Source organism: Oryx dammah, unplaced genomic scaffold, assembly GCF_014754425.2.
Source record: "Oryx dammah isolate SB20612 unplaced genomic scaffold, SCBI_Odam_1.1 HiC_scaffold_25, whole genome shotgun sequence".
NCBI lineage: Eukaryota > Metazoa > Chordata > Mammalia > Artiodactyla > Bovidae > Oryx > Oryx dammah.
In genome coordinates, this window is record NW_024070209.1 from 60,740,387 (window position 1) to 60,763,272 (window position 22,886).

At 38.1% G+C, this 22,886-nt stretch overlaps 1 long non-coding RNA gene across 1 annotated transcript in view; it reads left to right on the forward strand.

Annotated features, from left to right (window-relative positions):
• The first annotated feature begins 9,683 nt into the window (after positions 1-9,683).
• LOC120851342 overlaps positions 9,684-22,886 on the forward strand; it is a 15,656-nt gene continuing 2,453 nt past the window's right edge. The window contains exons 1-2 of the long non-coding RNA XR_005718289.1: positions 9,684-9,826; positions 15,781-15,782. This is a non-coding gene — a long non-coding RNA (uncharacterized LOC120851342). The remainder of the gene's footprint in view (positions 9,827-15,780; positions 15,783-22,886) is intronic.

Here is a 22,886-nt window from a genome sequence, read left to right on the forward strand (position 1 = left end):
GACTAAAGTGAAGTGTCCAACATGGTGTCCAACTTTTTGCGACACCATGGACTGTAGCCCACCAGGCTCCTCCATCCATGGGATTTTCCAGTCAAGTGTACTGGAGTGGGTTGCCATTTCCTTCTCCAGGGGATCTTCCCAAGCCAGGGATCAAACCTGGGTGTCCCACATTGCAGGCAGATGCTTTACCATCTGAGCCACCAGGGAAGGTGGTTTAGTTTAGCAACTAAACCACCATCAATTAACTTTTAACTCTAAGATTTAAATATGTAACACATCTCATGTACAGTATTTGAAAAATATGTTGATTAGTAATAGACATTCACAGTTATGAAATATATGCCATCTCCTAATGAATGAGGATCAACAACTGTTAAGGGTTTCATATTTTTACCCTAGTTGCAAGCCAACAAGTTATCAAACTACAGTTTCATGCTGGTAGAAAACATGAGACTCCTGGATCAGAGAGTTTTAAAAGAGACTGTTACTTACAGTAATAGTTGCTAGAGCATCAACAATTTTGTGTAGAATGGACATTTATTTCCTGAGTCCCATTCCTGCAAAGTGATGTTAAGAGGGGAATGTGACCACTTGCATTCTCACTGGGCTGTGTAAAGGATAGTAACTCTGAGCTTAGAAACTCAAACCTTTTACAACAGGGTAAACATATTGCCCAGAGGAGATAGTATCTTGTTCCAAGGGGCAGTCAGTGCCTGTGCCTCATTGTTAGTAATTCAAGAGACCCATGGAAAATTGTCTTCCACCAGTGGGTCTGCGCTGAACATTTTGCTTAATACTTTTATTAATCATGCAAATTGTTAATATAAACAGTATCATAAGAGGAGATATTTAAAACACCTGGGAGAACCATTTTTAAATGTTCTACTTTAAAGCACCTAATAATGTACAATTTAAGAAACTTCAGAAATTTTACATTATTAAAAATAAAGTATTTTACTTAGGATGATTTGCTGTTTTGCTGCATGTTTTTGAAATTAATGAAACTTTGATAATACTTTGATTTTAAATGTTTTAACTAATTCATATCTCTCCTCTTTTTATCCATATAATGAGAATTTAATCTGTATCATGCCATGAAAAAGTTTAGATGTGAAAAATTTGGGTATTTTTAAAATAAAAAAACATTTATTATTTAAACCAAACCGAAGTGAACTATTCTGTGAAAGCCACCATCTCCAATTTCCTGAAAGTAAACAAAAATACAAACATAATGAAAATCATATTTAATCAGAGTAAAAGATAATGGATAGCTATATAAATTATAATTAATATTATATCTTTAATATTAATATAAATCAAATTTAATTAATATAGATGTATTAATACAAACTATATAATGTATTCTTTAGCACTTAGTTGAAATATTTGAAAACAGTGAAACAAAATAAAGTTTAAAATGAATCATATTATGTAAGTATAACTGTGTATTGATCTTACTTTTAAAATTTTGATACAGGATTCATAAAAATCAGTAAAGAGAAATAATATATGAAGCATAAAATGATAACAAAGGAAAGACAAATCATTAACTGAAATTTGGAAGCATCTGAAGGCTCCTAAAATGTTGCAAACTGTGGGTTTTCATTTGTGATTTCATCTATTTGATTTTACAATACGGTCTGTTCTAAAAGGTGTTCCATGTAGCATATGTTTGTTAATTTTGATGTTTATATGAGAACTTAATAGTCACTCTTGGGGTGATGATTCATAGAAAAGATCATGCACCTATAAGGCTTTATAAAATTGTATGAGGCTACACAGAGATACTAACAAGGATCTCATCCATTTCCTATTTCTTATTCTGACTTTCTTTCACATCTCCCCACTAAACCTATAAAGTACCAAAAAAAAAAAGGATTTTATGATAGGATTCTGAAATTGGAGGATGTTTGAATGTAAGACTAAATGTGAATAATTTTATTTGAAAAAACAATATGGTGGAGACATTTTTGAAAGTTTGGGAATAACCTCAGTTCAATCACTCAGTCGTGTCCGACTCTTTGTGACCCCACAGACTGCAGCACGCCAGGCCTCTCTGTCCATCACCAACTCCCAGAGTTTACCCAAACTCATGTCCATTGAGTTGGTGATGCCATCCAACCATCTCATCCTCTGTTGTCCCCTTCTCCTCTGGCCCTCAATCCTTCCCAGCATCAGGGTCTTTTCAAATGAGTCAGCTCTTCCCATGAGGTGGCCGAAGTATTGGAGTTTTAGCTTCAACCCTTCCAATGAATACCGAGGACTGATCTCCTTTAGGATGAACTGGTTGGATCTTCTTGCAGTCCAAGGGACTCTCAAGAGTCGTCTTCAACACCACACTTCAAAAGCATCAATTCTTTGGCACTCAGCTTTCTTTATAGTCCAACTCTCACATCCATACATGACTACTGGAAAAACCATAGCCTTGACTAAACGGACCTTTGTTGACAAAGTAATGTCTCTGCTTTTTAACATGCTGTGTAGGTTGGTCATAACTTTCCTTCCAAGGAGTAAGCGTCTTTTAATTTCATGGCTGCAGTCACCATCTGCAGTGATTTTGGAGCCCCCCAAAATAAAGTCAGCCACTGTTTCCCCATCTATTTCCCATGAAGTGATGGACCAGATGCCATGATCTTCGTTTTCTGAATGTTGAGCTTTAAGCCAACTTTTTCATTCTCCTCTCTCTTTCACTTTCATCAAGAGGCTCTTTAGTTCTTCTTCACTTTCTACCATAAGGGTGGTGTCATCTGCATATCTGAGGTGATTGATATTTCTCCCGGCAATCTTGATTCCAGCTTGTACTTCATCCAGCCCGGCATTTCTCGTACTCTGCATATGTTAAATAAGTAGGATGACAATATACAGCCTTGATGTACTCCTTTTCCTATTTGGAACCAGTCTGTTGTTCCATGTCCAGTTCTAACTGTTGCTTCCTGACCTGCATATAGGTATCTCAAGAGGCAGATCAGGTGGTCTGGTATTCCCATCTCTTTCAGTATTTTCCACAGTTTATTGTGATCTACACAGTCAAAGGCTTTGGCATAGTCAAGCAGAAATAGATGTTTTTCTGGAACTCTCTTGCTTTTTCCATGATCCAGTGGATGCTGGCAATTTGATCTCTGGTTTCTCTGCCTTTCTAAAACCAGCTTGAACATCTGGAAGTTCATGGTTCATGTATTGTTGAAGCCTGGCTTCGAGAATTTTGAGCATCACTTTGCTAGTGTGTAAGATGAGTGCGATTGTGTGGTAGTTTGAGCATTCTTTGGCATTGCCTTTCTTTGGGATTTGAATAAAAACTGACCTTTTCCAGTTCCGTGGCCACTGCTGAGTTTTCCAAATTTGCTGGCGTATTGAGTGCAGCCCTTTCACAGCATCATCTGTCAGGATTTGAAATAGCTCAACTGGAATTCCATCACCTCCACTAGCTTTGTCAGTAGTGATTCTTCCTAAGGCCCACCTGACTTCACATTCCAGGATGTTTGGCTTTAGGTGAGTGGTTGTGAAGATCTATCTGGGTCGCGAAGATCTTTTTTGTACAGGGAATAAGCTAATCAGGGTAGAAATGATAAAGGGGTCATTATTAGAGACATTTCTCTTATTAAAATTTATTTAAAATTTGATTCCTTAAGATATATCTTAAAAATTCTTTTTACTAAGAGAAACCTTTTGGAAGGTCAATGCCTCATAGTATTTTAAGTAGTCATACCTCAAAGAAAACAGGTGTGGTGCTGGAAATAAGGGAAACTTGTATCTGTGCATGTGCCTGTGGATCCTGATTTACACATGAACACACACAGATACAACCACACACACACACATACATACACATGCACCAACCTGGAAGAACAAGTAACAAGAAGAATGAGTAATTTAATATTGCCTAGGGCTTGTGTGTGTGCTGGCAAGTTTAGGGGTTTTAGGTAGCTTTAAATTAAAAAAGTAATTATAAGCACTGACATTTTAAAAAAAACTTTTAAGCTCCATTTCCTGGTTTATAAGTTATCATTCAAAGTCTGTTTTCTATACCGTTAGAATGGTCAAGAAACCTGGATTTAGCTTTTAGTGTTGTTCATTAACTGGCAGAGATCCTAGGTAAATTATTTTATTTTCCTAATATATGGTTATAATTGTTGCTGGAAGGCAAGATTTTGCATACTCAAGAAGAATTATCTGGTTCAGCCATATTCTTGATTTTCTATGGTGCCTTTTATAGTTAAATTGCGTCTGACTCTTTTACAACTCCATAGAGCCTGCCAGTCCATAGGATTTGTCTGTGGGATTTCCAAGGCAAGAATACTGGCATTGGTTGCCATTTCTTTCTCCAGGGTATCTTCATGATCCAGGGATTGAACCCATGCCTCCTGTATTCCAGGCAGATTCTTTACCAACTGAGCCACCAGGAAAGCCTTTAAAAAGTAAAAATCATAGAATTAATTTCTCAGTGATCTCCCAGAATTTAATTTTTTTTCCCCCCTTTGAAGAAGTTCCTTTAAAATCCATCCTATTTTTAAAATACTGACTTCTGGACATTTCCAAGGTTTCCATGACTGTGTGTTATCATGTTAAATAACCTTGTCTTGTACTCTGTTTACCTTAGAAGAATATTTCAATGAGTAATTCAGTAATGTATTTTGTATCCTCAATTATTTAATCATTATTAAATATAAAGTATATCCATTAAATAAAATTTGGAACACAGAAATGTACCAAAAATTACCCACATTTTTACCAGTCATATGAAACTATGGTTTAATATGTATTTGCTTCCCATCACTTTTTCCACATTTTATTTATATTTTTTAAACACAACTGAAAGCATATTGTTTGTGCAGTTCTATGTATGTTTGGTTTGCGGGCTTTGTGGCCTCACTTTAAACACTTCTCAGTGCTCCCAGAAAGTCCGTTATTTTCAGTGGCTAAATTTTATTCCATTAATAACTATAGTTTACTTAACCATTACTTTTGTTTAAATTTGTATTGTTCCCAGTTTCTTCTTTTTTATAAATAACCCTATGACAGACATTCTTAGGCATGAAATTTTTTCTCAAGGATTATTCACTTGGTATAGAGCTGTAGAAAGACTTCCCTAGTGGCTCAGTGGTAAAGAATCTACGTGCAGTACGGGAAATGCAAGTTCAATTCTGGGTTGGAAAGATTACCCCAGAGAAGGAAATGTCAATCCAGTCCAGTATTCTTGCCTGGGAAATTCCTTGGATAGAGAAGCCTGGTGGGCTACAGTTAATGGGCGTTGCAAAAGAGTCAGACATGACTTAGCGACTAAGCAACAACAGCAATAGAGCTGTAGAAACAGAACTTTTGTACTAAAGTTTATCAAATTTAGGCTTCTGGATAAGCAGTCTAGAACTGGTAGTTTTGCTTTCTTTCCTAGTTTGAAGGGAAGTGATTTTGTTTGGTAACAAGAAGTCATGGTTTCAGTGGACACTGATCTTCATTTATTTTGTGCTGAAATCGTGTTTAGCCTCGACTGAATGCTACATGTTAATTCTTGTAATAATTTACCTCGGCAACAGGGTTTTCCCCAGTCTCTCATTTGATTTCTTCATATTCTGAGCCACACCCTGTTGCTGTTACCTAATGTTGAGTTATACCCGATCACTTTCTTTAAAATGTACACAGACTTTTGTAAGCAAATTCTACAGGCAACTTAAGGTTTGCTTTGCTACAAACTACATTTTGACATGTTGCTGATTTAACTAATACAAATAAATATCTTTTTTTAAAATGTGCTAAGTGATCATCTCATTATTTTATGTTCAGTTTCCCATGTGTTACTAATGGTCTCTCATGAAGTTTCTGATTTGGCTCAACAGTAATTAAATCCCAGAAGTATACTCTTTTAGAGACAGAAGATACTTTGAAGTTTTCTAATCTGAAATTCTTTCATTTTACAGTTGAGAAAACTGAGATTCGCATGGATAAGTGTTTTGGCCAGAGTCATTCATTTAGTGGCAGAGTTGGGATTAGAATTAAGTTCTTATTTCTCTGTGAAGTGCTGTACCCACTTCTTATGTACTAACAACATGTATTCCACAGGCTACTTTATGACTGATCTTTATGGTTGCCTATTCCTGTCATTTAAGGCATGCCATAGTTCACCTCTGCACAATAGGAGACACTTTCCTGATAAAGGTGTCAAGTTATTCAAGTTTCACTGTTGAATATTAACTCTATTTTTTGCATATTTGGTATCATATAGCAATTTCTTCTTAATCACTATTCCAGAGTTTTGGTACTTGATGTCCTTTCTAGAAAATGAAATCTCACTGACTACAATCTAGCACTTGCCAAATGCTGGCTTGAGGCTTCTGGTACTTAGACAGGTTTGTAGATAAGCGAACTAACTTTCCAACCACCTGTGTTAAGTAAACCATCAGAAAGGAATGTACTTAGGACATGTCATCTCACATTTCCATAGAATTGCCTTCACTGAATAGTAATTCATTATAATTCCTTCAGCATTTATAGAAGATATGATAAAACATCATGTTAATAGGATTTTTGTCTTTTTCAAAACCCTACTTGAAAACATGCTTAGTTTATTTTTCAGTTTTCTAACACAGTTCTTGAGTATGAAATCCAATGCTAGAAAAATGTTTCTATCCAGTTTGTTTAATTTAAAAAATTAAGTTGATAAAAACAATAATGAGCAGTGTTTGGGAGTTAATAAAATCCTTTCACATTACCCAAATGAACATAATCCTGTGATGTTATTAAGTACAACTATTTCCATTTTACAAATTTGGAAATAGGTGATAAAGAAATGTATGACCAGAGAAGACTGGCTAAGGCGGCAGAAGGGAAAGACTCTGAGCTTACTTCCTCTTATGGGCACACCAAGATTACAACTATTAAAGAAAAGCTATTGATGAAAAAGACTAGAACCTGCCAGATCTACAACTACAGATATAAAGAAAGCACCACCACAGGATGGACAGGAGAAATGGAGTCACATATACAGTCAGGTTCTCTATCCCTGAGTGGGCAACCCATGAACAGGAGAAAATTATTAATGCAGACATTTTTCTCAAAAGAGCAAGAGGTCTGATCCCCATATTGGACTCCTCTGCCCAAGAATTTTGTGCCAAGAAGACAAGTCCCAGAATGTTTGGCTTTGAAGGCCAGCAGGGCTTACTTTCAGGAGACCAAAACATAGATAGTCTACTTTTAAAAGGTGCACATAAAATCTCACATGCTTTAGTAACCAAGGCAGAAGCAGTAATTTAAAAGGAACCTGAATCAGTCCAACCTGGTGATCTTAGAGAGTCTTCCAGAGAGACAAAAAATAACCGGAGCTTATCCTGGGGACACAGAAACTGGTAGCAGCCATTTTGGGGATCTTATTGTACCACATGTGGTTTCCCTGGTGGCTCAGCAGTGAAGAATCTGCCTGCAAAGAGGAGATGCGGGTTTGATCCCTAGGTCTGGAAGTTCAGTTCAGTTCAGTCGCTCAGTCATGTCCGACTCTTTGCGACCCCATGAATCGCAGCACGCCAGGCCTCCCTGTTCATCACCATCTCCCGGAGTTCACTCACACTCATGTCCAGCGAGTCCGTGATGCCATCCAGCCATCTCATCCTCGGTCATCCCTTTCTCTTCCTGCCCCCAACCCCTCCCAGCATCAGAGTCTTTTCCAATGAGTCAACTCTTTACATGAGGTGGCCAAAATACTGGAGTTTCAGCTTCAGCATCATTCCTTCCAAAGAAATCCCAGGGTTGATCTCCTTCAGAATGGACTGGTTGGATCTCCTTGCAGTCCAAGGGACTCTCAAGAGTCTTCTCCAACACCACAGTTCAAAAGCATCAAAATTCTTCGGTGCTCAGCCTTCTTCAGAGTCCAACTCTCACATCCATACATGACCACAGGAAAAACCATAGCCTTGACTAGACGGACCTTAGTCGGCAAAGTAATGTCTCTGCTTTTGAATATGCTATCTAGGTTGGTCATAACTTTTCTTCCAAGGAGTAAGCATCTTTTAATTTCATGGCTGCAGTCACCATCTGCAGTGATTTTGGAGCCCCAAAAAATAAAGTCTGACACTGTTTCCACTGTCTGGAAGATCCCCTGGAAATGGCAACTCACTCCCTTCTTGCCTGGGAAATCCCATGGACAGAGGAACCTGGAGTGCTACAGTCCATGGGGCACGAGAGTCAGACACAACTTAGCAACTAAACAACAGCAGCATTCTACCACATGAATACTGGTGCTGGCAAGCACCATTTTGGAATCTTCCGTCTAGCTTATTAGTGCCAGGACCCAACCTGACCTCCGCCCAACAGCCTGTAAGCACCAGTGATAATTGTGATGCTTCAGGCCAAGCAACTAAACTACAGGGACACAGCCCCACCCAACAGCAGACAGACTGACTTAAGACCCCGGGGGCCCACAACTGTTCCTGGACATGGCTCTGTCCACCAGAAGGCCCAGGACTCAGCCCCATACAGCACTGTGTAGGCACTAGATCCAGGGCCCTGTAGCCAGAGATCTTGGGAACCAGCCTTATCTACCAGCATGCAAACACTAGCCCCAGGACAGTGATAGCCATGCAGTCTGTAGAACCAGCCTGCCCCCTAGCAGGGCAGCACCAGCCCCAGGCTCCACCCACTGGCAGGCCAACACAAGTTTTCAGACACCCTGGACACTGCAGCCAGCTGTTAGGAACAGGCCCCAGCCACCAGCAGCCTGACATCAACTGTGAGACTGCTGGGCTCTGCAGCCACTCTAGGATTTGGCTCAGCAAACTAGTGGGTGGGCCCACTAGCCAGGACTTGGCTTTATCTACTAGTGGGTGGGTACCAGACCCAGGATTTTCTGGACCCAGACTCCATCCTCCAGTGAGCTAGTACTAGTCCTGGGGCTTCCTAGGGTTTCATAGCCAGCTGCTTTGTGATAGAACTGTGCCAACCAGCTCTTGGCAGGCTCCACACAAAGTAGGGTTTAGCAATCAGCCGGACCAGGGATCAACCAACCCTACCAGACCACTCACATTAGTCAGCCCACTACAATGGGAGAGACCATACAGCTCATATAGTAAACACCCCGAGAGAGAGAGAGAGAGAGTGTGTGTGTGTGTATAGTATATATATCTCTGGTGAAAAGAGGAAAGTGCATTGCTGGGATACATAGGACATCTGCAAAAGGCCACTTCTTCAAGGAAAGGAAATATAATCTATCAGAAACAGAAATAAAACAAGTTAGGCAAAATGAGGCAACAGAGGAACATGTTTGAAAGGAAGAAATAAGATAAAACCCCAAGAGGAACTAAGTAGAGATAGGCCATCTTTCTAAGAAAGATTTCAGTGTAATGATCAACAATTATATTTGTTATGATCAAATAACTTGAGAGAAAAATGGACACACAGAGTCAGAAGTCAGAGTTGGAAAATATGAAGAACAACCAAAAAAAGATGATGAATACAATAAATGATATGAAAAATACACTAGAAGGAATCAACAGTAGACTGAATTATACAGAGGAACAAATCAGCAAGCTGAAAGACAGAATAGTGGAAACCAATGATACTGGACAGAAAAAGAGAAGAATGAAAAGAAATGAGGACAGTTTAAGAGATCTCTGAGCAACATCAAGTATACTAATACTTGAATTACCGGAGTCCTAGAAGCAGAAAACTTATTTGAAGATTGGAAAACCCATAGCTTTGACTATATGGACCTTTGTCAGCAAAGTGATATCTCTACCTTTTAATATGCTGTCTAGGTTTGTCATAGCTTTCCCTCCATGGAGCAACCATCTTAATTTCATAGCAGCAGTCACCATCTGCAGTGATTTTGGAGCCCAAGAAATTAGTCACTGCTTCCATATTCTCCCCTTGTGTTTGCCATGGAGTGATGGGACCAGATGTCACAATCTTAGTTTTTTGAATGTTGAATTTCAAGCCAGCTTTTTCACTCTCCTCTTCTACTGTTATCAAGAGGCCCTTTAGTCCCTCTTAACTTTCTGCCATTAGAGTGATGTCATCTGCATATCTGAGGTTGTTGATATTTCCTCCAGCAATCTTGATTCCAACTTGTGATTCATCCAACCCTGCATTTCTCGTGATGTACTCTGCATTCACTTTATTAATAAATAAACAGGGTGATGATATACAGTCTTGTCCTACTCCTTTCTTAATTTGGAACCTGTCATTTGTTTCACATCTGGTTCTAACTGTTGTTTCTTGACCTGCATATACATTTCTCAGGAGACAGGTAAGGTGGTCTGGTCCTCTCATCTCTTTAAGGATTTTTTGGCATTGCCCTTTTTTGGGATTGGAATGAAAACTGATCTTTTCCAGTTGGTGGCCACTGTTGAGTTTTCCAAATTTGCTGACATACTAAATGTAGCACTTCAACAGCATCATCTTTTAGGATTTTAAATAGCTCAGCTGGAATTCTGTCACCTCCATTAGCTTTATAGTAATGCTTCCTAAAGGTCCACTTGTCTTCCCATTCCAGGATATTTGCCTCTAGTTGAGTGACCACACCACTGTGGTTATTAAGGCTTTTTTGTATAGTTCTGTATATTCTTGCCAATTTTTCTTAATCTCTTCTGCTTCTGTTAGGTCCTTACCATTTCTGTCCTTTTTCATGTCCATCCTTGCATGAAGTATTCCCTTCATATCTCCAGGTTTCTTGAAGAGATCTCTACTCTTTTCCAGTCTATTGTTTTCCTCTATTTCTTTGCATTGTTCTTTTAAGAAGGGCTTTTTATCTCTTGACCTCATGGACTATAGCTTTCCAGGCTCCTCTGAGAATTCTCCAGGCAAGTATACTGGAGTGGGTAACCATTCTCTTCTCCAGGGGATCTTCCAAACCCAGGGATCAAACCCAGGTCCCCTGCATTGCAGTCAGATTCTTTACCATTTGAGTCACCAGGGAAGTCCTTTTTAATATCTCCTTGCTATTCTCTGGAACTCTGCATTCAGTTGGGTATATCTTTCCCTCTCCCTTGCCTTTCATTTCTCTCAGCTAGTTATAAAGCCTCCTCAGACAACCACTTTGCTTTCTTGCATTTCTTTTTCTTTGGGATGGTTTTGGTCACTGCCTCCTGTACAGTATTATGAACTTATGTCCATAGTCTTCAGGCACTCTGTCTACTAGGTCTAATCCCTTGAATCTAATTGTCACCGCCACTGTATAATCATAAGGAATTTCATTTAGGTCATACCTGAATGGCTTAATGTTTTTTGTTACTTTGTTCAAATTAAGCCTGAATTTTGCATTTAGGAGCTCATGATCCGAGCCACAGACAGCTTCACATCTTGTTTTCGCTGACTGTATAGAACTTTTCTTTTGTTGCAAAGAACATTGTTGTTGCTCAGTCCCTAACTTGTGTCTGACTCTTTGTGACCCCATTCACTGCAGCGTACCAGGTTTCCGTGTTCTTCACTATCTCCCAGAGTTGGCTCAAACTCATATACATTGAGGTGGTGATGCCATCCAATCATCTAATCCTCTGTTGTCCCCTTCTCCTCCTGTCCTCAGTATTTCCCAGCATTTAGGGTCTTTTCCAATGAGTTGGCTCTTTGCAATCAAGTGTCCAAAGGATTGGCACTTCAACTTCAGTCCTTCCAGAGAACATAATCAACTTGATTTCAGTGTTGATCATCTAATGATGTTCATATGTAGAATTGTCTCTCTTGTTGAAAGAGTGTTTGCCATGACCAGTGTGTTCTCTTGACAAAACTGTTAGCCTTTGCCCTGCTTCATTTTGTACTCCAAGGCCAAACTTGCCTGTTATTCTGAGTATCTCTTGATTTCCTACTTTTGCATTCCAATCCTCTTTGATGAAAAGGACATCTTTTTTTGGTGTAAATTCTAGAAGGTTTTATAGCTCTTCACAGAACCAGTCAGCTTCATGATCTTCAGTATCAGTGGCTGGGGTACAGATTTGGATTACTATGGTGTTGAATGGTTTGCCTTGGAAACAAACTGAGATCTTTCTGCCAGTTTTGAAGTTGCATTTGAGACTGTTTTGTTGACTATGAGGGCTCCCCCATTTCTTTTAAGGGATTCTTGCCCACAGTAGTAGATATAATGGTCATCTAAAATTCGCCCATTCCCATCCATTTTAGTTCACTGATTCTTAAGATATAGATGTCAGTCTTGCCATCTCTTGCTTGACTACATCCAATTTACCTTGATTCATGAACTTAACATTCCAGGTTCCTATGCAATATTGTTCTTTACAGCATCGGACTTGACTTCTACCACCACACACATCTGCAGTTGAGTGTTGTTTCTTCTTTTGCCTTGTCATTTCCTTCTTTCTGGAGCTATTAGTAATTGCACTCTGCTCTTCCCTAGTGGCATATTGGACACCTTCAGACCTGGGAGGGGCTCATCTTCTGGTGTTATATCTTTTGCCTTTTCATACTGTTGATGCATTTCTCCAGGCAAGAATATTGGAGTGGATTGTCACTTTTTCTTCCAGTGGACTATGTTTTGTCAGAACTCTTCACTGTGACCTGTCCATCTTGGGTGCCCTTACATGGCATGGTTCATAAATTAATTGAGTTACACAAGCCCCATTTTCCATGACCAGACTGTAATCCGTGAACAAAACAGAATTAAATACCTGCTGTTAAGATAGTGAACAAAAAATGGACATGAATACTGCATTTAAGCAACAGTCTATGGCAGAGACAGTTAAACCAAAAGGGATAATAAAAAGTGATCTTTATGGTATATAGAAGAAGCAAAGGATGCTGTAGAACTACATAGAAGGAACAACTATCTAGTCTGTCAGTGGCTTGCAGGAGCAGGATGTATCAGTCTGAAGCTTGGGATGAAGCTTGTCCTGAAGATACCAATTAAAGTCTTTCTGCTGCTCATTCCTGAGAACTGATCAAAATGTCAAGAGATAATACATAGAATTTAAAGATGAAAAGGCTAGAGGCAAGTAAAAAGATTAATGCAAGGAGATAAGATGAAATAAGGTAGAAAAACTAGTGGAGTGTGGTATGATGGAAGTTAAATGTTTCAAGGTCAAGAGCAGAGTCAAGAGTGTTAAATAATATAGAGATCTGTGAAGAGTTAAATACTAAGTTTTTCTATTGGGTTTAGCAGTTTAAAGGTTATTGGTAATTAAGTAGAAGCAGTTTCAGTGAAGTGGTGTTTAGTTAAAACAACATTAATCTTTAGGAGCTAAGATTTTTTATTTTATTTTAATTGAAGAATAATTGCTTTACAAATTTTTTTTTTGTTTTCTGACAAGTATCTGCACGAGTTAGCCATAGGTATACATATGTCTTCTCCCTCTTGAACCTCCTTCTCATCTCCCTCCCCATCCCACCCCTCTAGATTGTTAGAGAGCCCCTATTTGAGTTCCCCGAGTCATTGGCTATCTATTTTACATATGGTATTGTAAGTTTCCATGTTACTCTCTCCATATATTTTACTGTCTCCTTCCTCCCCTCCACTCTGTGTTCATAAGTCTGTTCTCTATGTCTGTTTTTCCACTGCTGCCCTGCAGATAAGTTCATCAGTACGATCTTTATAGATTGCATATATATGTGTGTTAGGTATTTCTCTTTCTGACTTACTTCATTCTGTATAATAGGCTCTAGGTTCATCTATCTTGTTAGAACTGATTCAAATGATTGCATATATATGTGTGTTAGGTATTTCTCTTTCTGACTTACTTCACTCTGTATAATAGGCTCTAGGTTCATCCATCTCGTTAGAACTGATTCAAATGTAGTCCTTTTTATAGTTGAGTAATATTCCATTTTATATATGTACCACAGCTTCTCTAGCCATTCATCTTTTGATGGACGTCTATGTTGCTTTCATGTTCTAGCTATTGTAAACAGTGCTGCAGGGAGCATTGGGGTACATGTGTCTGTTTCAGTTTTGGTTTCCTCAGGGTATATGTATATGCCTAGTAGTGGGATTGTTAGGTCATATGGTGGGTTTATTCCTAGTTTTTTAAGGAATCGCCATACCGTCTTCCACAGTGGCTGTATCAATTTACATTCCTGCCAACAGTGCAAGAGGGTTCCCTTTTCTCCACACCCTCTCCAGGATTCATTGTTCGTAGAACTTTTGGTGATGGCCATTCTGACTGGTGTGAGGTGGTGCCTCATTGCAGATTTTTAAATTTGTCTTTTTTTTTTTGTCTTTTAAAAAAATGTATTTATTTTTAATTGAAGGATAAATGCTTTACAGTATTGAATTGATTTCTAGCAAACATCAACATGAAACAGCCATAGGTCTACCCATGTTCCCTTCTACTTGAAATCTTTAGGAGCTAAGATTTTTAATATAAGAAAAAAAGAGCTACAAGGAAAAAAACAGAAATAAATGAATAAAACCACCTTCATCTTATTTTAAAATTGGAAATATTAGTTAAAACTAATGTTTATGTCCTTTTAAAATATGTATTTGTGGTCACTGAAAATTCTAAAAAGCTGCAAATCTAGAGAAATTGTAGAAATGGAGAAATGGTAGATTCCAAGTTTAAGGCAGGAAATATATGAGTCAGGTACATGTTGCACCATAAAAGTAAGACAGCTACCAAAGCCTAATTGGGTAATATCAAAAGGAGAAAGGAGATGACATGAGGGAAACAATTGGAGAATCAACACTGATAATGACTATAGGAGACTGGAATGTATCAAGCATCTAAAATTCACAGGTTCTTAAAGATTTTTCACACACACATACTCATACACACAGTCTCTTTCTCTCATTGGATGTGTGCAGGTTGCTAGGGCATCAAGTCATGACTCTACACAAGGGGATGGCAGGCTATAGCTATGTCCCCAGTGCACCTCTTTTTGTTGTAAGGCCTGTGAGGCAAGAATAGTTTTTACATTTTAAATAACTGGGAAAAAATCAAAAGAATATTTCATAATATGAATATTACATGAAATTCAAATTTTCAGTGTTCATAAAGTTTTATTGGCACATAGACATCTTTATTCATTTAAGTATTGTCTGTGGTGGCTTAGTTGGTGTAATTACAGAGTTGAATTGTTGTGACAGAGACCACATGGTCTGCAAAGCCTAAAATATTTACTGTCTGGCCTGTAACATGGAAAAAGCTTGTTGATCTCTGCTCTGAACATTAATAAAGGAAAGAATCAAGCATTTATGCTGGCTTTTGTAAACTTTCTTTCAGGGAAACAAAACAGTTGATGAAGGACTTTTTTTTTTTAACAGAAAAATTGCAAGTAATAAATACAGATGAAATGACAGACTTAGAAAATCCCTATTTTTGAAACATCCCATGAAAAAACTTTTAGGCAGTGTTCACCAGTGTATTTTAAAACCAAGTAAAAGTTTGATGGGGGATTTTCAAGTGGAGGAATTAGATACCATTTGAATCTACTGGTCAATCATAGTATCACTAAATGTTGAGGCAATCAAATGTTCATGTACCTCATGATGTAAAAAGTTGGCTAGAAAGCTGCACTTCAATAAAGAAAGTAGATCAAAAATACAGGAAATAATAGGGGAAAGAACAATTTAAATGGATAATCTATCAACAAAACCCAAAATATGAGGCATTATGTAGAATAAATAACCTGGTTTTGCTAAGCAGTGAACTATGTATATGGATTAGATATAATTGTAAAAGGCAAAACTTTAATAACAGGAGAATATCTGTATAACATTATGAGGAGGGAAAGATATCTTAAACAAGACATTAAAAAATCTGCCATAAAGTAAACGTTGGTATATTCTTATCTTTAATGTGATTGATTTTCTTTTTAACAACCGTAAAGACAGGGACAAGGCAAGAAACAAAAAGGGAGAAGTTACTTAACAAAGGATTAGTTGCAGAATATATAAAGAACTCCTCCAAATCAGTGAGAATAGGGCAAAGAACCCAATAAAAATGAGTGAAAGATAGGAATAGGCATTTCTAGAAAGAAAGAACATAAATGACCAGAAACATATGAACACATTTAACCTTATTATTAATTATATAAATGCAAATTAGAATTTCAACAAGAAACTATATCACAGACACTAGGAATGGCAAAAATTTTGAAATATGAATATTCAGTCTTAAGTGTTAGGTTGTAGAGCAGTGGATTCTTTTATACTTCACTAATGGAAATAAAAATTGGTAAAACTGTTTTGGGAAAAATTTGGAATTATTTCTATTTTTTGGAAAGTACTTAAAATTTATTTATTTATTTCTAATTTATTTAATTGGAGGCTAATTACTTTATAGTATTGTAGTGGGTTTTGCCATACATTGACATGAATTAGCCATGGGTGTACATGTGTTCCCCATCCTGAACCCCCCTCCCACCTCCCTCCCCATCCCATCCCTCAGGGTCATCCTGGTGCACCAGCCCTGAGCACCTTGTCTCATGCATCGAACCTGGACTGGCGATATGTTTCACATATGATAATATACATGTTTCAATGCTATTCTCTCAAATCATCCCACCCTCGCCCTCTCCCACAGAGTCCAAAGGCTGTTCTATACTTCTGTGTCTGTTTTGCTGTCTCGCATATAGGGTCATTGTTACCATCCTTCTAAATTCCATATATATGCATTAGTATACTGTATTGGTGTTTTTCGTTATGACTTACTTCGTTCTGTATAATATGCTCCAGTTTCATCCACCTCATTAGAACTGATTCAGATGTATTCTTTTTAATGGCTGGGTAATACTCCATTATGTATATGTACCACTGCTTTCTTATCCATTCATCTGCCGATGGACATCTAGGTTGCTTCTATGCCCTGGCTATTATAAACAGTGCCGTGATGAACACTGGGGCACATGTGTCTCTTTCATTTCTGGTTTCCTTGGAGTGTATGCCCAGCAGCGGGATTGCTAGGTCATATGGCAGTTCTATTTCCAGGTTTTTAAGGAATCTCCACACTGTTCTCCATAGTGGCTGAACTAGTTTGCATTCCCACCAACAGTGTAAGAGGGTTCCCCTTTCTCCATACCCTCTCCAGCATTTATTGCTTGTAGACATTTGGATAGCAGCCATTCTGACCGGTGTGAGATGGTACTTCATTGTGGTTTTGATTTGTATTTCTCTGATAATGAGTGATATTGAGCATCTATCTTTTCATGTGTTTGTTAGCCATCTGTATGTCTTCTCTGAAGAAATGTCTGTTTAGTTCTTTGGCCCATTTTTTGATTAGGTCATTTATTTTTCTGGAATTGAGCTGCAGGAGTTGCTTTTATATTATTGAGATTAATTCTTTGTCAGTTGCTTCATTTGCTATTATTTTCTCCCATTCTGAAGGCTATCTTTTCACCTTGCTTATAGTTTCCTTCGTTGTATGAAAGCTTTTAAGTTTAATTAGGTCCCATTTGTATAATTTTGCTTTTATTTCCATTACTCTGGGAGGTGGGTCATAGAGGATCCTGCTGTGATTTATGTCAGTGTTTTGCCTGTTTTCCTCTAGAAGTTTTATAGTTTCTGGTCTTACATTTAGATCTTTAATCCATTTTGAGTTTATTTTTGTGTATCATGTTAGAAAGTGTTCTAGTTTCATTCTTTTACAAGTGGTTGACCAGTTTTTCCAGCACCACTTCTAAAGAGATTGTCTTTCTTCCATTGTATATTCTTGCCTCCTTTGTCATAGATAAGGTGTCCATAGGTGTGTGGATTTATCTTGGGGCTTTCTATTTTGTTCCATTGATCTATACTTCTGTCTTTGTGCTGGTACCATACTGTCTTGATGACTGTAGCTTTATAGTATAGCCTGAAGTCAGGCAGGTTGATTCCTTCAGGTCCATTCTTCTTTCTCAAGATTGCTTTGGCTATTCGAGGTTTTTTTATGTTTCCATACAAATTGTGAAATTATTTGTTCTAGCTCTGTGAAAAATACCATTGGTAGCTTGATAGGGATTGCATTGACTATATAGATTGCTTTGGGTAGTATACTCATTTTCACTATATTGATTCTTCCAATCCATGAACATGGTATATTTCTCCATCCATTAGTGTCCTCTTTGATTTCTTTCATCAGTGTTTTATAGTTTTCTATATATAGGTCTTTTGTTTTTTAGGTAGATTTATTCCAAAGTATTTTATTCTTTTTGTTGCAGTGGTGAATGGGATTGTTTCCTTAATTTCTCTTTCTGTTTTGTCATTGTTAGTGTATAGGAATGCAAGGGATTTTTGTGTGTTAATTTTATATACTGCAACTTTACTATATTCATTGATTAGCTCTAGTAATTTTCTGGTGGTCTTTAGAGTTTTCTATGTAGAGGATCATGTCATCTGCAGACAGTGAGAGTTTTACTTCTTCTTTTCCAGTCTGGATTCCTTTTATTTCTTTTTCTTCTCTTATTGCTGTGGCTAAAACTTCCAGAACTATGTTGAATAGTAGTGGTGAGAGTGGGCACCCTTGTCTTATTCCTGACTTTAGGGAAAATGCTTTCAATTTTTCACCATTGAGGATAATCTTTGCAGTGGGTTCAACCAGTCCATCCTAAAGGAGATCAGTCCTGGGTGTTCATTGGAACGACTGATGCTGAAGCTGAAACTCCAATACTTTGGCCACCTGATGCGAAGAGCTGACTCATTGGAAAAGACGCTGATGCTGGGAAAGTTTGAGGACAGGAGGAGAAGGGGATGACAACAGATGAGATGGTTGGATGGTATCACCAACTCGATGGACATGGGTTTGGGTGGACTCTGGGAGTTGGTGATGGACAGGGAGGCCTGGCGTGCTGCGGTTCATGGGGTCACAAAGAGTCAGACACAACTGAGCAACTGAACTGAACTGTCATATATAGCTTTTATTATGTTGAGGAGGATGAGATGGCTGGATGGCATCACTGACTCAATGGACATGAGTCTGAGTGAACTCTGGGATTTGGTGATGGACAGGGAGGCCTGGCGTGCTGTGATTCATGGGGTCGCAAAGAGTCGGACATGGCTGAGTGACTGAACTGAACTGAATGTTCCTTCTATTCCTGCTTTCTGGATGGTTTTCATCATAAATGGATGTTGAATTTTGTCAAAGGCTTTCTCTGCATCTATTGAGATAATCATATGGTTTTTATCTTTCAATTTGTTAGTGTGGTGTATTACATTGATTGATTTGTAGATATTAAAGAATCCTTGCATCCCTGGGATAAAGCCCACTTGGTCATGATGTGTATGATAGTTTTAATATGTTGTTGGATTCTGTTTGCTAGGAGTTTGTTAAGGATTTTTGAATCTGTGTTCATCAGTGATATTGGCCTGTAGTTTTCTTTTTTTGTGGCATCTTTGTCTGGTTTTGGTATTAGGGTGATGGTGGCCTAACAGAATGAGTTTGGAAGTTTACCTTCCTCTGCAGTTTTCTGGAAGAGTTTGAGTAGGATAGGTGTTAGCTCTTCTCTGAATTTTTGGTAGAATTCAGCTGTGACGCCATCTGATCCTGGGCTTTTGTTTGCTGGAAGATTTCTGATTACAGTTTTGATTTCTGTGCTTGTGATGGGTCTGTTAAGATTTTCTATTTCTTCCTGGTTCACTTTTGGAAAGTTATACTTTTCTAAGAATTTGTCCATTTCTTCCAAGTTTTCCATTTTATTGGCATATAGTTGCTGATAGTAGTCTCTTATGATCCTTTGTATTTCTGTTGTCTGTTGTGGTTTCTCCATTTTCATGTCTAATTTTGTTGATTTGACTCTTCTCCCTTTGTTTCTTGATGAGTCTGGCTAATGGTTTGTCAATTTTATTTATCTTCTCAAAGAATCACCTTTAACTTTGTTGATTTTTGCTATGGTCTCTTTTGTTTCTTTTGCATTTATTTCTGCCCTAATTTTTAAGATTTCTTTTCTTCTGCTGACCCTGGAGTTCTTCATTTCTTCCTTTTCTAGTTGCTTTAGGTGTAGAGTTAGGTTATTTATTTGACTTTTTTCTTGTTTCTTGAGGTAAGCCTGTATTGCTATGAACCTTCCCTTTAGCACTGCTTTTACAGTGTCCCATAGGTTTTGGGTTGTTGTGTTATATTTTGATTTCTTTTTTGATTTCTGCTGTGATTTGTTGTTTAGTCAGAAGCGTGTTGTTTAGCCTCCATGTATTGGAATTTTTAATAGTTTCCTTCCTGTACTTGACATCTAATCTTACTGCCTTGTGATATGAAAAGATGCTTGGAATGACTTCAGTTTTTTTTAATTTACCAAGGGTAGATTTATGGCCCAGCATGTGATCTATCCTGGAGAAGGTTCTGTGTGCACTTGAGAAAAAGGTGAAATTCACTGTTTTGGGGTGAAATGTCCTATACATATGAATTAGGTCTAACTGGTCCATTGTATCATTTAAAGTCTGTGTTTCCTTGCTAATTTTCTGTTTAGTTGATCTATCCATAGGTGTGAGTAGGGTATTAAAGTCTCCCACTATTATTGTGTTATTGTTAATTTCCCCTTTCATACTTGTTAGCATTTGCCTTACATATTGCAGTGCTCCTATGTTGGGTGCATATATATTTATAATTGTTATATCTTCTTCTTGGAGTGATCCTTTGATCATTATGTAGTGTCCTTCTTTGTCTCTTTTCACAGCCTTTATTTCAAAGTCTGTTTTATCTGATATGAGTATTCCCACTCCTGCTTTCTTTTGGTCTCCATTTGTGTGAAATATCTTTTCCAGTCCTTCACTTTCAGTATGTATGTGTCCCTTGTTTTGAGGTGGGTCTCTTGTAGACAGCATATATAGGGGTCTTGTTTTGGATCCATTCAGCCAGTCTTTCTCTTTTGGTTGAGGCATTCAACCCATTTACATTTAAGGTAATTATTGATAAGTATGATCCCGTGGCCATTTACTTTGTCGTTTTGGGTTCAAGTTTATACACCTTATCTGTGTTTCCTGTCTAGAGAAGATCCTTTAGCATTTGTTGAAGAGCTGGTTTGGTGGTGCTGAATTCTCTCAGCTTTTGCTTGTCTGTAAAGCTTTTGATTTCTCCTTCATATTTGAATGAGATCCTTGCTGGGTACAGTAATCTGGGTTGTAGGTTTTTCTCTTTCATCACTTTAAGTATGTCCTGCCATTCCCTTCTGGCCTGAAGAGTTTCTATTGAAAGATCACCTGTTATCCTTATGGGAATCCCCTTGTGTGTTATTTGTTGTTTTTCCATTGTTGCTTTTAATATTTGTTCTTTGTGTTTGATCTTTGTTAATTTGATTAATATGTGTCTTGGCTGTTTCACCTTGGGTTTATCCTGTTTGGGACTCTCTTGGTTTCTTGGACTTGGGTGACTATTTCCTCCCCATTTTAGGGACGTTTTCAACTATTATCTCCTCAAGTATTGTCTCATGGCCTTTCTTTTTGTCTTCTTCTTTTGGGACTCCTATGATTCGAATGTTGGGGCGTTTAACATTGTCGCAGAGGTCTCTGAGGTTGTCCTCATTTCTTTTAATTCTTTTCTCCTCTCTGCTTCATTCATTTCCACCATTCTATCTCCTACCTCACTTATCCTATCTTCTGCCTCAGTTATTCTACTGTTGGTTCTCTCCAGAGTGTTTTTTATCTCATTTATTGCATTATTCATTATTGATTGACTCTTTTTTATTTCTTCTAGGTCCTTGTTAAACATTTCTTGCATCTTCTCAATCCTTGTCTCCAGGCTATTTATCTGTAACTCCATTTTGTCTTCAAGATTTTGGATCATTTTTACCCTCATTGTTCTGAATTATTTTTCAGGTAGACTCCCTATCTCCACCTCTTTTTTTTTTTTTCTTTTTTGGTTTGGTAGGCATTTATCATGTTCCTTTACCTGCTGAATATTTCTCTGCCTTTTCATCTTGTTTAGATTGCTGTGTTTGGGGTGGCCTTTCTGTATTCTGGCAGTTTGTGGTTCCTCTTTATTGTGGAGGTTCCTCCCTGTGGGTGGGTTTGGACGACTGGCTTGTCAAGGTTTCCTGGTTAGGGAAGCTTGCATTGGTGTTCTGGTAGTTTGAGCTGTATTTCTTCTCTCTGGAGTGCAATAAAGTGTCCAGTAGTGAGTTTTGAGATGTCTGTGAGATTGTTGTGACTTTGGGAAGCTTGTATATTAAAGCTCAGGGCTATGTTTCTGTGTTGCTGGAGAATTTATGTGGTATGTTTTGCTCTGGAACTTGTTGGCTCTTGGGTGGAGCTTTGTTTCAGTGTAGGTATGGAGGCTTTGGGATGAGCTCTTATTGATTAATGTTCCCTATAGTCAGGAGTTCTCTGGTGTTCTCAGGTTTTGGACTTAAGCCTCCTGCCTCTGGTTTTCAATCTTATTCTTACAGTAGCCTCAAGACTTCTCCATCCATACAGCAAGCACTGATGATAAAACATCTAGGTTAATGGAGAAAAGATTCTCCGCAATGAGGGACACCCAGAAAGGTCCACTGAGTTACATGGAGAAGAGAAGAGGGAGGAGGGAGATAGAGGTGACTGGGAGGAGAAGAGGGGGGCGGGTTAGAGGGATAGAAAGAGATATAGCCAGTAATCAGTTCCCTAAATGTTCGCCACAGCCCAAAATACCCAAAGAGATTCACAGAGTTGGGTAGAGAAGAGAAGGGGGAGGGAGGAGATAGAGGTGACCTAGGGGAGAAAAATGAGAGTTAAAAGGGGGAGAGGGCAATCAAGCCAGTAATCACACTCCTAAGTAAAAATGGGTACTGAAGATTGGTTTCTTAAAGGTACAAAATTAATAACAAGTACCAAAAAGCAAAGATTAAAAATTTAGAGTAGAGTTTACACTCTCAAAAATACAATGTTAAAAAAACAAAATCACAAAGATTATAAAAAATATATATGAAGGTTGCTTTAAAAATAGGGTCTTTTTTTTTTTGCAAGGTAATTGTAGGTTATAGAAATGAAAATTAAAGGAGTAATGAGCTATTTCAAATCCTGAAAGATGATGCTGTGAAAGGGCTGCACTCAATATGCCAGCAAGTTTGGAAAACTCAGCAGTGGCCAC